Source organism: Protopterus annectens, chromosome 13.part0, assembly GCF_019279795.1.
Source record: "Protopterus annectens isolate FY-2018-M chromosome 13.part0, PAN1.0, whole genome shotgun sequence".
Lineage (NCBI taxonomy): Eukaryota > Metazoa > Chordata > Ceratodontiformes > Protopteridae > Protopterus > Protopterus annectens.
The window spans coordinates 1,123,651,888-1,123,669,008 of NC_056747.1; positions in this window are offsets into that span (position 1 = coordinate 1,123,651,888).

Here is a 17,121-nt window from a genome sequence, read left to right on the forward strand (position 1 = left end):
CTCCTCCATACGGCTCATTTATTATGCAGCCGATGGGGCGAGTAGGGCTGCAGGTACAGGCGTGGCTTTGAGAAGACATGCCTGGATGTAGTTATGTAACTTTGCTGACCCCTTTAAGGCGTCCTTCACCAATACCCCCTTCGATGGTTCGGCTCTGTTTGCACCACAGGTGAAGGATACCCTTACCAGGTGTGAGCAGGAAGGCAAGACTCTCCCTGCCGTGGGAGTCCGTTTTTCTATTCCCTCTAGACCATACCCTAAAGGTCAGAAGAGTGGGAAAATCTGTTTTTCGGAAACCCCAGGGAGTCGTGCCTGACACACGTGGCGAGTTTCCCTCCAGGGGCAGGGGAGGGAACAATAATAGACGCCGCCCGCGGGGCAGAGGGGGTCCGCAAAATCAGGGTAGCAGAGAATCTTTCTCTGACAAACCCTTTCAGCACCCCTGAGGGGCTGCCCGACTGTCCACCTTCGGAGGCGGTCGGGGGAAGATTGTCACTGTACCCAGAAGCCTGACAACTCCTCACACAAGACAAATGGGTACGGTCTATCATATCCGAGGGTTACAAAATCCCCTTTGTCCACACCCCTGTACAAACAACTAAGTCCCTTTCAGATGTTCCACCCGGTCTAAGGGAACAAGCAGTGCCAGAAATTTCAAAACTGCTAGAAAAACGGGCCATCCAGCCAGTCCCAGCAGACCAGCAAGGATCCGGAATTTACTCCAAGTTCTTTTTGGTGCCAAAAAAGACAGGGGACTGGAGACCCATTTTGGATCTCAGCAGGTTAAACAAGTCTGTTCAAAGAACAAAGTTCCGGATGGTCACGCTTCAGTCCATTCTACCCTTTTTGGGTCAGGACAATTGGATGTGCTCCATAGACCTTCAGGATGCGTACTACCATATCAAAATGGACAGGCGCTCCAGAAGGTTTCTCCGCTTCCGGCTGGGAGCCAGTCACTATCAATTCAGAGCCCTGTCCTTTGGTCTCACCACAGCCCCAGGGTGTTCACCAAATGCATGGCAGTGGTTACGGCTCACCTGAGATGGTGAGGATTCCAGGTGTTTCCATATCTAGACTGGCTCCTTACTGCTTCCACCAGGCATCAGCTACTGCGAGCCAGGGATTATGCCATCCAAACGTGCTCAGAGCTAGGTATCTCAATAAATTTCGAAAAGTCTGCATTGTCGCCTTGTCAGTCTATAACCTTTATAGGCGCAAGATTAAATACAAAAGATCTGTCTGCAAGACTTCCTGTAGACAGAGTGTCAGACATTCGCCGACATGTGCAGGTCTTACTACAGTGCAAGAGGATTCAAGCCAGATTTGTACTAAAAACTTTGGGTCTCATGGCAGCAGCAATCATACTAGTTCCCCTGGCTCATTTTCACAAGTGAATTCTTCAGTGGATGCCTTTTACCCAATGGTCTTTTCAACAACTTCCGATGTCTCACAAGATAATAATCACTCAGTCATGCAAAGACCTCCTGTCTTGGTGGATGGTCTCCCCTCTAGTACTCCAGGGCAGACCGTTTGTTCTTCCTCCTCCTGTTACCACGGTGACCACGGATGCCTCCCTGATTGGATGGGGGGGGGGCATTTTCAGGACAGGACTGTCCAGGGAACTTGGCAACCTCTAGAGTACCACCTGCACATAAACGTCTTGGAGATGAGAGTGGTGCTTTTAGCGTTGCAAGCTCTTCAGGACTCTCTACCCACCGGGACTATTGCAATTCAGACAGACAATATGTCTGTAGTGTGGGACATCAACAAACAGGGCGGAACCAAGTCCTATCCCTTATGTCGAGAAGCAGTCAGACTCTGGCTGTGTGCAATCTCCTCTCAACGGTTTCTGATGGCAAGCACATCCCCAGGAACTCCAACGTCATAGCGGACAGGCTAAGCAGAGCTATTCTCATGCCTCACGAGTGGTCTTTCAATCAATCAGTAGCAGACAAAATCTTCCGCAGATGGGGTCAACCTTGCTGCGACCTTTTCGTAACTCCACTCAACAGCAAGTGCGACAATTTCTTCACTCTCTTCCCCCTTCCCGGACACTCCCCCAGAGACGCTCTAGTTCGCGATTGGCCCCAGGGTCTTCCGTATGCATTCCCACCTTTTCCCCTAATTCCCAAACTAATTCAGAAGGCTACCGTATTGGGATCCAGGATGATCCTCATTGCCCCTTACTGGCCTCGACAAATTTGGTTTCCATTCCTGCATCGTCACCTGCTGGAGCAGTCTTGGAATTTGGACCCAGTGCCAGACATCTTGGTCCATCAGTCGGGCGGGCTGCACCAATCCCTTCAGTCTCTCAACCTCACAGCTTGGTTGCTCCACTTCCAGCCTTAGCCAGGCTTCCACATATTTCTCAGCCGGTGTGTGAAATCATCCTTTCTTCGCACAAATCTACCACCAGGAAGACTTATGCTAGTAAGTGGAAACGTTTCTCTTTCTGGGCAGAGGCTAGGAATATAGACCCCTTTACAGCCCCTGTCCATCACATTCTAAATTTTTTAGCAGAACTCTTTCAAGCTGGTTCCTCGTCTGCCACCATTAGGGTCCAATTAGCTGCTATCGCAAATTTCCACGCTGGCCTTTCAGAAACCAGCATCATGTCCCACAAACTTTGCAAGGCCTTTCTTAAAGGAACTATTTTGCTTAGGCCCCCGGACAGAGATCCCCCGCCTCTGTGGGACTTAAACTTGATATTATCTTCCTTGATTCTCCCCCCTTTAGAACCTGTGGCTTCCTGTTCTTTAAAATTGCTCTCCTGGAAGACTCTCTTTTTAGTAGCCATCACCTCAGCTAGGAGAGTTTTGGAAATTCAAGCCCTCTGTATTTGTCCTCCTTACCTTGTGTTTCATAAGGATAGAGTTTCACTCAGGACTAGTCCTTCGTTTCTGCCCAAGATACATTCCTAAACAAACCTGAATCAGGCTATTGATCTACCTGTCTTTTTTTCTAACTATTCGAACAAAGCTGAACAAAAGTTACACCAATTGGACGTTCATAGGCAATTACGTTTTTATTTGGATAGGACTAAGCAAATAAGAAAATCAGACCAACTCTTCCTGTCCTATGCTGAGGGCAAACAGGGCCTGCCAGTTTCTAAAGTAACCTTATCCAGGTGGTTGTCCTCTGTTATTACTTTGATTTATCAGCTGAGACATAAAAAACTCCCTACTAAACCTAAAGGGCATTCCACCGGAGCGTTACCTACTTCGGTAGCTTTTCAAGCAAGACTACCAATGGAATCTATTTGTGCTGCAGCCACATGGGCCACTCCTCATACTTTCATTTCACATTATAAGTTGGATATGGCCTCTAGGAGTAGAGCTGATTTTGGTTCCACTGTGCTCAAGAGTCTGTTCCGATGAGCCACCCAGGACTAAGGTGCTAGGGACGCTGTCCCAACCAGCAAGAATGAAGGCGAGAGAGACAACTTAACATTAAGAAGTTATGTACCTACCATAACGTTCCATGTTAGTTGCCTTCTTCTCGCCTTCTTTCTTGCGTCCCACCCTCCATCCCCCTAGCCTGGACAGACCGAGAAGAGTCCCTTTTTGATGCCTTCCTCTGGCTGAGTCTTATCTGGGTTACGTCCTTGAATTTTTCTATGGTGTTAGCTCTGCCAAACGAGATCTGGGTATCTACCGCTAAGCATTGTGGGATATGGGGAGGCCTCGAGCCAGTAAATAGCTCTCGAGCTTTAGTAAATGGCCGAGTCAGAGCCGAGGATCGGCTCTGAACCCAACCAGCAAGAAAGAAGGTGAGAAGAAGGCAACTAACATGGAACGTTATGGTAGGTACATAACTTCTTATTATGTAGCATGGCACATACTATGAGGATGTGGGCACACGTGCCTGGAGAGTACTGCAAGGCTCCACCAGATATGTCCAAGCAACGGAACCGTGATTTTAGCATCCCGAACACACGCTCTATGATGATTCTGGTTTGTGCGTGTGCCTCATTATGGTGTTCTTGCATGGGTGTGTGTGCATTTCTGATGGGAGTCATCATTCACGGCTCCACTGCATAGCCAGTATCTCCCACAAGGTGGCCATGTGCGATGTCCCCCCTGACAAATACCTGATACAGCTGTGAGGCATGCCAGATGTGGGAGTCATGGTAGCTTCCAGGGCTGCCAGCACACACATCCATGATAATGCCCTGGGCATTGCACACGACCTGGCAGTTGATGGAGTGGTATCCCTTGCGGTTTATGTAACGCCTACCATGCTCACCGGGTGGTGACTTGATATGTATGTGTGTGCAGTCTATCGCACCCAGTACCTCTGGGTAGTGTGCCACATGGTGGAAGAGACGCATATTGCTGGCCAACTCCTCCTGACTTCGGGGGAAGTATATATGCTCATTGGCATGTGCTAACATGGCATCCAGGAACTGGTGTAGTACCCTGTATGCTGATGCCTGTGAGATCCCCATTATATCTCCAGTTGGCCTTTGAAAGGTACCTGTGCCTAGTATTCGCAAGCTTACACACACCTTTGTGTCCACTGGGATGGGTTCCCCTCTGTTGTTTCTGGATCTCAGGCATGGCCGGCACAGCTCAACTATTTGCTGTAAGATGTCACTGTCCACCCTGTAACGCTGTACTATCTCCAAATCATGTAGCCCCTGGTAAGATACCTTTGGTCTGAACACTCTTCTCCTCCTCCGGGGCGTGCGGTGGTTGTCAGCATCATCCTCCACAACACTGTCTGTCTCTAGCACATGGTGATGAATCACAGCTATGGCAGCTCCCAACATGTACATTGTAAAAAGTTCCCCGTCTGATTATACGAATGGTGCAGTGTTTGGGAATACACAGGTGTGTGTGAGGTGCCTTCACACTTTATACTATTGTGCTGTGAACACTGATGATGTCATAGGGTGTGTATGTACGATCGTAGCTACAGGGTATCTTATGTGTTTTACGACAGGCATTACTATTGTGGTGCCTTTGGTGTTGAATTACATTGGGCTGCCGTGGATTACCTCTTGCCCTTCCCTTTACATTTCTTAACGTTTCACCTCCCATTTTCTGGCATGCATCCAGTAGCCTGCTTTCATTTGTACTTTCCAAAACCTGGCTTATCTTGCGTAATGTGTTCTATGGCCGGTCTACTGCAGGTTTGCTTTGCTCTGCTATGACAGTTCTCTTTTCTTTGCAATCCGACACCTCCCCTATCCTGTTTTGCAGGTTTCTGCGAGCAGACTTGTCAGCTGCCGGCGATTGCCCACTGTGAGTTAATAGGTGTTAATTGCTCAGTTGAACTCCAATTACCCTACTGCGGCATTTCCTTATTTTCTTCCCCTAACCTTCCTGTTTGAGCTATGGTACGCGCCACGTGCGTCCTCTTACCGGGTTTCGGGCAGGTTTTCATCCCCGTACACATGTGCTTTTGGGCACCATATGTGCTCTCAGCTAAACAATGCTATACCTACATCCCCTCACCTGTCCTGCGGCTTTGGTTAGCAACGGCCAGGCTGGATTTGCATTGTTCCAATGTGCTTATAGCTACGGTGGCACACCCCACTGCTGATGTCATGTATACCTCTAAGCCACTCCTCGGTGTTGTAGCGCTGCGCCGTATGGTGCATCCTTAGTCCAGCGGGATGTTTGTGATTCACTATTACTTGCCTCATTTGCTTGGCATTGACTACTAATTCCTAGTTACTGCGCCGAACACTGTCACAGACCCTTAGCAACCCTTGCAGCTTGGTTGTGGTGTACCATGCACACCATTGAGTATTATGGTGAAATCATGATTTGTATTACATTGCGATTTTATGACATTTGTATATATTTTTTTTTGTGTTCCTCTTTGCGCACACATGCCCTGCGGTTGTACTTTGCGTTACTGTGGACATGATATTAAATGTTGTTTTTTAGGTGTTGTACATCTTTTCTTATGCCATTGGCTGTATATTTAGCCATTGGCATATGTTAACTTTGTAATACATGAGTCTGGTCCGCTTTCGTAGCTCTGATGTTCTGTTTGGAAAAATGTAAACCGTTTTTTTGGTTTACATTTCTGTGGGCTTACGTTACGCCTACACCACTTCATGAATCGCTATGTACCTTCATTTGCATGGTGCGGCGCTGTGCATGGGGTGATTAGCATACCTAAGCCTTGGGCTGCACAGATCTGGCATACGCTGGTAGTGCATGTGGAATTGGATCGTACCTGAATCGCTCGGCGGCCATATTTGGCGTTATACCGCCTCCGCTACGCCTGCGCCTGGCGCAAGCTTCATGAATCCCGGGGTATGTTCTTACCTAGACAAGACTAAATCTATACGCAAGACAGATCAACTTTTTATTTCCTTCTCTGGCCCAAGGATGGGATATGCTGTGTCAAAATTCACTTTATCAAAGTGGCTCAGAGACTGTATTTCCTTTTCATACTCACGTACAAACCAGCCTAGACCTCACAATATCAAAGCACATTCAACTAGAGCTGTAGCAACCTCTGTAGCTTTTCACTCCAGAGCCTCTATGAACGACATTTGCACAGCAGCCATTTGTTCTAAACCACACACTTTCATCAAACATTACAAGTTGGATATGTCTCCAGGGGAAGAGTGACCTTTGGCTCAGTGGTGCTCAGGAAGGTACTTCCATAAGGGCCACCCAGGTTTCTCAGGTAGCTTGGGATTCTGTCCCATCAGTGATGAATGGAAAGAAGATTAACAACATCAGATAAAGAAGTTATGTCTTACCATAATGTCCCGTCTGTGTTGTTGATCTTCTTCCATTCATCACATCCCACCCTTCATCCCCCATCGAAGAGTCCTGGTGGATCTCATGAATCCTTGTGGTGTGTCAGGGTTTTTGCACAGAAATGGCCTCTGCTTTATTTCTGTATGTCTTATGCAAACTCGATCTGAGGTAACAGGGAGAAGGGCATTGTGGGTAGCAGCTTAGCTCAAGAGTTTTTGGTGTACGCAAGCTTGGTATTAGGCCGACACGGTTCCGAGGGGCTCGGAACCAAACCCATCAGTGATGAACAGAAGATCAACAACACAGATGGAATGTTATGGTAAGACATAATTTCTTTTTTTCTTTTTTTTTTTTTTTGCTGAGGATTCCAGTAGTGGGGTTTGCTTTGGGTTTACTTCTGGTAGGTACAGTAGCCTTTATACAACCATTCATCTTTGTATAGGGACTCTGAATAATTCTGCATAGGTAACTGGGTCTTGGAGTGAAGAAAAGCCTTGAATTTTGACAAACTGTCACTTAATAAGATGTAGTTTGCCTTAGAATAGCTCCTGATACTAGTTCAGCTGGGTTTTCTGGGTTGATTTTTACTTGAAAGGACACAGCTTTGTGGTCTGACCTCACTAGTGAGGACATGACATGGGGGGTACAATGCTGTCCCATGTTGGTGAGTACCAGCTTCAGTATGTTTGATCCTCTGGTTGGAGCGTGCACTATCTTTTCAAGAGTGTTTTTGTTAATAAAATCCAGGAAGCATTGTGCCTGTGAGTTTGAGGCAGTGTAATTTTCTCATTCTGTAGAGGGGTAATTAAGGTCACCCATGAATAGGGTGTTTGGTTGGATGGTGAGCAGCTGTAATAAATTTAAGTAAACGTTGTAAGACTTCAGGGGCATAGATGGTGACCTGTAGCTAGTCATGATATGATGAGGGACCTTATCTATGGTGACTTGTATGTGAATGAGCTCCATGGTTTCCTCCTGTTTAACCGGCCTGGAGGTATGTTTGTTACTAAAGTATTTTGAAACAGCTCCATCTTAGGCCACAATTTGTGCTCTTGTTGGCCTTAATGTCTGGAAGACACTGTAGTCTTGCACTGTTGGAGTTCTTTCTACAGCTTTAAACAAAGTGTCAGTCATAGCACAGATGTCTACATTCTCCAGTGTGAGGAAGGCTTGAAGGGTGTGGAGTGTTTTGTTTCGGTTCCTAGGATTGAGCAGTAGCACCATAATGTCACTTGCCAGTAGGAATCCCTCCCCTCTTCCCAAGGGGATTCCCACTTGTCCAGAGAACCAGATCTCTCGAATGTTCTTCATATTGATCGCTGCTGCAGTTGGCTAAGTTATATGGATTATAAACTGCATAGGATAAAACAACCAGCTAGCTTACAAAACATCAGGACATCTGCCATGTACCCAAACTGTTGGCCTAAAAAGACTGATTTGGGTGCCAAGCCCTTCAGAGCTTTCCTGCTGCCAAGTAGGCACTCCTCTCTGGGCTTACGAGAATTGTTAGCTAACACTGTCCCATTGTTGTACAGATAAGCTTTTGTGAGAACCAACTGTTTTAAAGGTACAGAAAAGTATTTTTATTGATTGTCAGATTATTTTTATGTACTTTTAAATGGGAGTGCACTTTTTAACTTTTGTGGTAAAAAGTTGTTGAAAACTACTTTTCCTTTCAAGAAATTGTGTTTATGTTACTTTTTGGGACTAAGAAAAGTGCTTAAAGTGCTTTTTACTGTATTTTGTGCAGAAAAAAGTGACTTTTTGCGACTTTCCTTTTTTATTACATTACATTAGTCTGTATGACCTACCACTAAGCCATAACTGCCATTGCTAAGCTTCCTTGGGAAACAAGCATTATTTTCAGTTGGACCATGGAATAAACTACCAGTCCCATGATCAGACCTCATTCCAGCCACAAAAAGAAAGAGTTATAACTAAGCAGCCTTTTCCAATACAGTTGGCTAGTTATTTGCATCAGTCGCTGTTGGCTGACTCTGCTGTGGCCAAAGTTGGTTCCTCAGACGACTCATCTTTTACCTCAAATCCTTCTGGTGTTGTCATTACAGCCACCATGGACTGGAGGTTAGTAGCATCCTCAGTGGGTGTTGCGGTCCCCTCAGTAGGCAGGCTGAGAACTTTTGTTGATCATGGGAGAAGAAGCAGGGAATTTGCCCTTGATTAGCTAGAATGTTCTAGCTGTCCCTAGGGAAGCTGTTCCTAGCAATACTAGGTCTGTTTGCCAAAAAATTGTCACAAATAGACAGAAAACTAAACATTTAACTTATGCACTGTCACATTTCTCCGGACAGGAGTAATTTATTGGATTTTGCTCAGGGTTGTGTACAAACTATTGACCCTTCGTCTATGGTGGTTTCTGCTAAAAGAAAAAGGGATTCCTCTGTCCCTGAAGAGTTTCAAAATGTTGAATCTGTATGAGATATGTGAAGGGATAAATGTAGGATCTGATGTTGTCATTTTCATTCATTCATTCATTCCTCAATCTATGGGTCTTGGATCGGACCCTTAGATCCAACGTGGGCAATCTCTTTAGATTCTTGGATCTGACTCTCAAGCTCCTCTTTTTACTCATAATGTCCCTAACTTACCAAATTACCCCAGATCTCCTTTATCGCTCTTAATGATTCAATCGGGATTGCATTCTCTCAAGCTCTAGGGTGTCTTGCTAGGTTTTGTGAGTAAATAGAATTTATTTTGTCTTCTAATTCTTTACATTTAATATATATTCCTATTTAGTCTTCCTCTCTTTACTCTTCTTTACTTTCGGGTTTCCGTTTAGGTAACTTTTTGTACTCCTGCTGGTATGAGGCCTTTTCTGTACCTCTTAGGTATTCTTTTCTACCATTGCTGGTAGTTAATCTTTCCTTTCAAAAAATAAATAAATAAATAAATAACTTTCTTTGTATAAAATATCTGGTACAGTTTCTCTCTTCTCTTTCCCCTTTTTATTGTTGTTGGTTAGTGTTTGGTTGTTGGTATGGCTGACAAGCCTATCGGTTTTAAGAAGTGCACTTCCTGTGGGCATAAGATACCCAGTTCTGATGCCGACAGGGAGTGCATATATTGTTTAGGTCCCTTTCACTTACAGGTATCTTCTGAGATGTGTGCAGGTTTTATTTAATTCAAGGGTGATCAGTGATAGGTGGAATAAGTTAGTCCTGAAGGGCCTTTTGCCAGCTTCTTCCTCCTCTATTGCTTCTACTTCTGGGGCACAAACCCCAGTTAGAAAGCAGAAGTCTTTGGAGCTGAAGGAAACAGGAAGTGTTCTCTGGCATGAACTCCTGCATCTACTCTGAGTTTAGAGCTGCCTTCAAAAATACAAAAAGTGACAGATCCAACACCTTCGGATCCAGCAACCTGTGTGATTAGGTCTCCTCAGATCCGGAGCTCAAGATTTTCTCCAGAGTTGTCTCACACAGGTCTCCATGTTTGCAGGAGACTCGTAGGAAGTCATCCCACCCTCCTACCATAACTTCTTCACTCAGGTCCTCCTGTAGTCTTTCTGAAGCAGATGTGGATAGAATGATGAGGAAATTTCTTAGAGCACAAATCCAGATGGGGATGTTGCCGTCTGTGTCTCCTATCTTATTCGTGAGCCTTCAGCCACCTTTACACCCCATAGCAACTCCTCTGATTTAACCAATACTTTTGTAGCCGTCAGATCTGAGAGCACCAAGAGTTGAAGTGCCAGATCTGAGGATGCCTTCTTCTTCGGATCCAATTTTGTTCCTGACCCATTTGCCGCTGACCCCTACTGAACAGGATGAGTCTCGGAGCAGAAGCATTGGCCCGGGATCTCGGGGGTTGACATCGACTCTGAGGTTTTTGGAGCTGTCACTTGCCTTTGGAGTCTTGACACTGCACAGCTCTGGTCCAGTTCCCTCTTTGAAGGGGAGATCTGGGAGGGGTGGAGAGATGACTAAGTTGAGAGCTTCGGCTTTGGTAAGGTTGGATGTTAAGTTGTCTATCTCGCCTTCATTCTTGCTGGATGGGTTCGGAGCCGATCCTCGGCTCCAACTCGGCAATCTACTAAAGCTCGAGAGCTATTTACTGGCGCGAGGCCCTGCCTATATCCCACGATGCTAGGCGTCAGATCCCCAGATCTCGTTTGCCGCTTCAGCTATGAGGTTGCAAATTTACTTGGCTCCAGGTCGTATTAATCTTTTCTTCTAATATTAGTATAAAAGTTAACTTTAATTTTTTTTCTACAACCTTATCTTATATATATTTGGCATTAGTATATAGCTGTGTAGTTATTAATATTGTTAGTTTAACTAGTGCGAGTGTGTGTGTGTGTTTTTCTGTGTGTTTAAGCACTAGTGACTTTTCTTCTTTGGTATCCACTATGTCTAAGGATACCAAAGTCTCAGGTTTTAAGAAGTGTGACTCATGCTGTCAGAAGATGTCTCTGACAGATGGTCACACTTCTTGCGTTTATTGCTTGGGTCCCCTACACCTGCAGGACTCCTGCTCGGTCTGTCATGCCTTCAGCCCGAGAGTCCTGCAGGAGCGTAGGAACAAGCTCATCCTGAGAGGCTTACTTAAGCCAGAAGGATCCTCAACCAAGCCTTTGTCGGGTAAATCCTCAAAGCCCGCCAAGCCGTCGGCTCCCTGTTTGGGGCCGTCGCCTGGTGGAGCACCTGCCTCCTCTTCGGCTCCAGCTGGAGCCAACACCTCTGGACTTCAGTTGGCTCCGTCCTTAGTGTCGGAACCATCTTCGAGCCGAAAACGTTCTAGGTCCCCTTCCCTAGAATCGGTTCGTTCAGCTCCGAGGTCACCATTGCTCCAATCTGAAAAAAGCCATAGGTCCCACTCATCTCAGTCTTCCAGGATATCCGATCATGACTTAGAGAGGGTGGTCAGTAGACTCCTTAAATCGCAGGCCCTGGCCAAAATGTTAACCAGCCCATCTCAACAGACTGTGGCTGTCCCGATATCTTCAGCAGTTCCTCCTCCGACTCCCTCCTTGTGTTCAGAGCCGGAGCTGGTTGGGGCTCGAATCTTGGTAACGTCGGAACCGATGCCAAACCTTTCGGCTCCTTCGTCGGCTCCGATCTCTTCTTTAGTTCCATCCTTGGAGGGATCTGGGCGCCGAGACTCCCTCATCGGCTCCGAGGGGGCGAGTGGCATTGGACCCTTGTCCGACCCCGTTCTCCCTCTCGGAGCCTCGGCGCAGGTGAGCTCGGCCCCGACATCGGCCTTGGAGCCGTCCCTCTCAGTGCCGGCAGGGGTTCTCCTCTCCGGAGCGGGGACCTTCTGCTCTGCCTGACAGGGGCGCCTTCGAGGTCATGAGGAGTGCGCTGAAGCCTGAGTCGGCCCCTCGATCAGCCCCTTCGGCTCCTCCCCCCATGGTGCCTGCATCGGTCTCTGTCCATCCTCCTGACCCCAAGCATGGAGAGCAAACGCTCCAGGTCGCCCCATTGGGCGTATCTTCCTCTTCCGAGGCCTCCCCCGATCCTTCGGAGGAGCCCCCATGGAAGAGAAAATGTAAGAGGAAACATGTAGACTCCCCCGAGTCAGTCACGTCTGATACCGACTTGGAGGATTCGGAAGGGTCCCCAAGATCCCCCTCTGAGGATGTCTCCTTTTCAGACATCCTAGAGATCCTTAAGCAGAGGGGGAACTGGACTGCCCTTAACCCTTCGGAGGACGAGTCGGTCTACCTGGACGCATTTGGTTCTCTCCCTTCCACCTCCTGGGTGTGTCCACCTTTCGATCTGCTAATGGAAGTAGTGGCTCAAAAGGCGTGGATAGCCACGGACACAGTGGAACCAACTCCCCGTAGGCCCACTAAATTTATTACAGCCCCACCCAACAAGCAATTCTTGACAAAGGGTGTCCCTGTTGATGCCATGGTGGTTGCAGCAGCCACAAAGAAGTAGCTGGCTGACCCTTCGGTGCCTGTCCAGCCACCTAATAAAGAATCTAGGACAATGGACAGGTACGGCAAGCGGATGTTTTCCTCAGGGACTTTTTCTATGAGGTCCCTGAATTATCTGTGCCATTTCACCCGTCTCCAAAGGGATCTTCTCAAGGAACTGGGTGATAGCCTTCAGGATCCATCAGCTGCGGGGGCTCAAGATAAGATTAACTCCCAGCTGGCGACCCTTAATTCTATTGTCAACTCCTCCATGCGGCTCATTTCTTATGCAGCCGATGGGGCGAGTAGGTGTGGCTTTGAGAAGATATGCCTGGATGCAGTTATGTAACTTTGCTGACCCCTTTAAGGCATCCTTCACCAATACCCCCTTCGATGGTTCGGCTCTGTTTGGACCACAGGTGAAAGATACCCTTACCAGGTGTAAGCAGGAAGGCAAGACTCTCTCTGCCGTGGAAGTCCGTTTCTCCACTCCCTCTAGACCATACCCCAAGGGTCAGAAGAGTGGAAAAATGTGGTTTCGGAAACCCCAAGGAGTCGTGCCTGACACACGTGGTGAGTTTCCCTCCAGGGGCAGTGGAGGGAACAATAATAGACGGCGCCCGAGGGGCAGAGGGGGCCCGCAAAATCAGGGTAGCAGAGAATCTTTCTCTGACAAACCCTTTCAGCACCCCTGAGGGGCTGCCCGCCTGTCCACCTTCGGAGGCAGTCGGGGGAAGATTGTCACTCTACCCAGAAGCCTGGCAACTCCTCACACAAGACAAATGGGTACGGTCTATCATATCCGAGGGTTACAAGATCCCCTTTGTCCACACCCCGGTACAAACAACCAAGTTCCTTTCAGATGTTCCACCTGATGTAAGTGAACAAGCAGTGCTAGAAATTTCAAAACTGCTAGAAAAACGGGCCATCCAGCCAGTCCCAGCAGACCAGCAAGGATCCGGAATTTACTCCAAGTTCTTTTTGGTACCAAAAAAGACAGGGGACTGGAGACCCATTTTGCATCTCAGCAGGCTAAACAAGTCTGTTCAAAGAACAAAGTTCCGGATGGTCACGCTTCAGTCCATTCTACCCTTTTTAGGTCAGGACAATTGGATGTGTTCCATAGACCTTCAGGATGCGTACTACCATATCAAAATGAACAGGCGCTCCAGAAGGTTTCTCCGCTTTCGGCTAGGAGCCAGTCAGTATCAATTCAGAGCCCTGCCCTTTGGCCTCACCACAGCCCCCAGGGTGTTCACCAAATGTATGGCAGTGGTTACGGCGCATCTGAGACGGCGAGGATTCCAGGTGTTTCCATATCTCGACGACTGGCTCCTAACTGCTTCCACCAGGCATCAGCTACTACGAGCCAGGGATTATACCATCCAAACTTGCTCCGAGCTAGGTATATCAATAAATTTCGAAAAGTCTGCATTGTTGCCTTGTCAGTCTATAGTCTTTATAGGCGCAAGCTTAAATACAAAAGACCTCTCTGCAAGACTTCCTCTCGACAGAGTGTCAGACATCTGCCGACACGTGCAGGTCTTACTACAGTGCAACAGGATTCAGGCCAGATTTGTACTAAAGACTTTGGGCCTCATGGCAGCAGCAATCATACTAGTTCCACTGGCTCGTTTTCACATGTGGCTTCTTCAGTGGATGCTTTTTACTCAATGGTCCTTTCAACAGCTCCCAATGTCTCACAAGGTAATAATCACTCAATCATGCAAAGAACACCTGGCTTGGTGGATGGTCTCCCCTCTTATACTCCAGGGCAGACCATGTGTTCTTCCTCCTCCTGTTGCCACAGTGACCACGGATGCCTCCCTGATCGGGTGGGGGGGCATTTTTAGGGCAGGACTGTCCAGGGCACCTGGCAACCTCTAGAGTACCATCTGCGCATAAATGTCTTGGAAATGAGAGCGGTGCTTTTGGCATTGCAAGCTCTTCAGGACTCTCTACCCACTGGGACTATTGCAATTCAGACAGACAATATGTCTGTAGTATGGTGCATCAACAAGCAGGGCGGAACTAAGTCCTATCCCTTATGGCGAGAAGCACTCAGACTCTGGCAGTGGGCAATCTCCTCTCAATGGTTTCTGATAGCAATGCACATCCCCAGGAGGTCCAGCGTCATAGCGGACAGGCTAAGCAGAGCTATTCTCATGCCTCACGAATGGTTTCTCAATCAATCAGTAGCGGACAAAATCTTCCGCAGATGGGGTCAACCTTGCTGCGACCTTTTTGCAACTCCTCTCAACAGCAAGTGCGATGACTTCTTCACTCTCGTCCCCCTTCCCAGGCATTCCCCCAGAGATGCTCTAGTTCACGATTGGCCCCAGGGTCTTCTGTATGCATTCCCGCCTTTTCCCCTTATTCCCAAGCTAATTCAGAAAGCAACCGCATTGAGATCCAGGATGATCCTCATTGCCCCTTACTGGCCTCGACAAATTTGGTTCCCATTCCTGCATCGTCACCTGCTGGAGCAGCAGTGGAATCTGGACCCAGTGCCAGATCTCTTAGTCCATCAGTCGGGCGGGCTGCACCAATCCCTTCAGTCTCTTAACCTCACAGCTTGGTTGCTCCACTTCCAACCTTAGCCAGGCTTCCGCTAATTTCTCAGCCGGTGCGTGAAATCATACTTTCTTCACAGAAATATGCCACCAGGAAGACTTATGCTACTAAGTGGAAACATTTCTCTTTCTGGGCAGAGGCTAGGAATATTGACCCCTTTACAGCCCCTGTCCATCATGTTTTAGATTTTTTAGCAGAGCTCTTTCAAGCTGGTTCCTCCTCTGCCACCATTAGGGTCCAATTAGCTGCTATTGCAAATTTCCATGCTGGCCTGTCAGAAACCAGCATCATGTCCCACAAACTTTGCAAGGCCTTTCTCAAAGGAACCTTGTTGCTTAGGCCCCCAGTCAGAGATCCCCCGCCTCCGTGGGACTTGAACTTGATATTGGCTTCTTTGATTCTCCCCCCCCTTTGAACCCGCGGCTTCCTGTTCCTTAAAATTGTTCTCCCGGAAGACTCTCTTTTTGGTAGCCATCACATCAGCTAGGAGTGTTTCGGAACTTCAAGCCCCCTGTATTCGCCTTCCTTATCTTGTGTTTCATAAGGACAGAGTTTTACTTAGGCCTAATCCATCGTTTCTACCCAAGATACCTTCTGAAACAAATCTGAATCAGACTATTGATCTGCCTGTCTTTTTTCCTAACTATTCGAACAAAGCTGAACAAAATTTGCACCGCTTGGATGTTCATAGGCAATTACGTTTCTACTTGGACAGGACTAAGCAAATAAGAAAATCAGACCAACTCTTCTTATCCTGTGCTGAGGGCAAGCAAGGACTGCCAGTTTCCAAAGTAACCTTATCCAGGTGATTGTCCTCTATTATTACCGTGATTTATCAGCTCAGACATAAAGAACTCCCTGCTAAACCTAAAGGTCATTCCACCAGAGCTTTAGCTGTCGGTAGCTTTTCAAGCAAGACTACCAATGGAATCTATTTGTGCTGCAGCCACTTGGGCCACTCCTCATACTTTTATTTCGCATTATACGTTGGATGTGGCCTCTAGGAATAGAGCTGAGTTTGGTTCCACTGTACTCAAGAGTCTGTTCCGATGAGCCACCCAGGACTAAGGTGCTAGGGACGCTGTCCCATCCAGCAAGAATGAAGGCGAGATAGACAACTTAACATTAAGAAGTTATGTACCTAAGATAACATTCCATGTTAGTTGTCTTCTTCTCGCCTTCTTTCTTGCGTCCCACCCTCCTTCCCCCTAGCCTGGACAGACCGAGAAGAGTCCCCTTTTGAGGCCTTCTTCCTGTGGGCAACTCTGATGTACATTATGTCCTCCTCTGTCCTTGTACTATAGTTTTTCCTTGTGGTTGGACAGGTGTCCTTGAATCTTTCCTTGGTGTTAGCTCTGCCAAATGAGATCTGGGGATCTGACGCCTAGCATTGTGGGATATAGGAAGGGGCTCGAGCCGGTAAATAGCTCTCGAGCTTTAGTAGATTGCCGAGTCGGAGTCGAGGATCGGCTCCGAACCCATCCAGCAAGAAAGAAGGCGAGAAGAAGACAACTAACATGGAACGTTATGGTAGGTACATAACTTCTTATTTCTGCGTTTTCTGGATCCTCTGACTTTGAGGTAGTGGAAAGGATGTTCTCTTGTCCCAGGGAATCTTCTACTTTAATTTCCTCTGATCCTGTACTTGTTCCCCCAATGGATTTGAGCTCTAAGTCTTGTCATTCTTTTCGACAGGGACAGCCAGCCCATAAGAGCTGCCAGGCAGTTTTGTTTCAGAAACTTCCCATCTCTGCTGATACCTCTCTGGGACACACCACTGAAGAGGTACACAGGAAGAGCAAGTGCAAGAGGGAACACTTAGATTCCTCTCAGAAATCTCTAACTGAGAACACTGATTTTAATGAAGGGAAAGGGTTCCCTAGGCCCCCACCTAAGGATGTGTCCTTCAGAGACATAGATCCTGCAACAGAAAAGTGG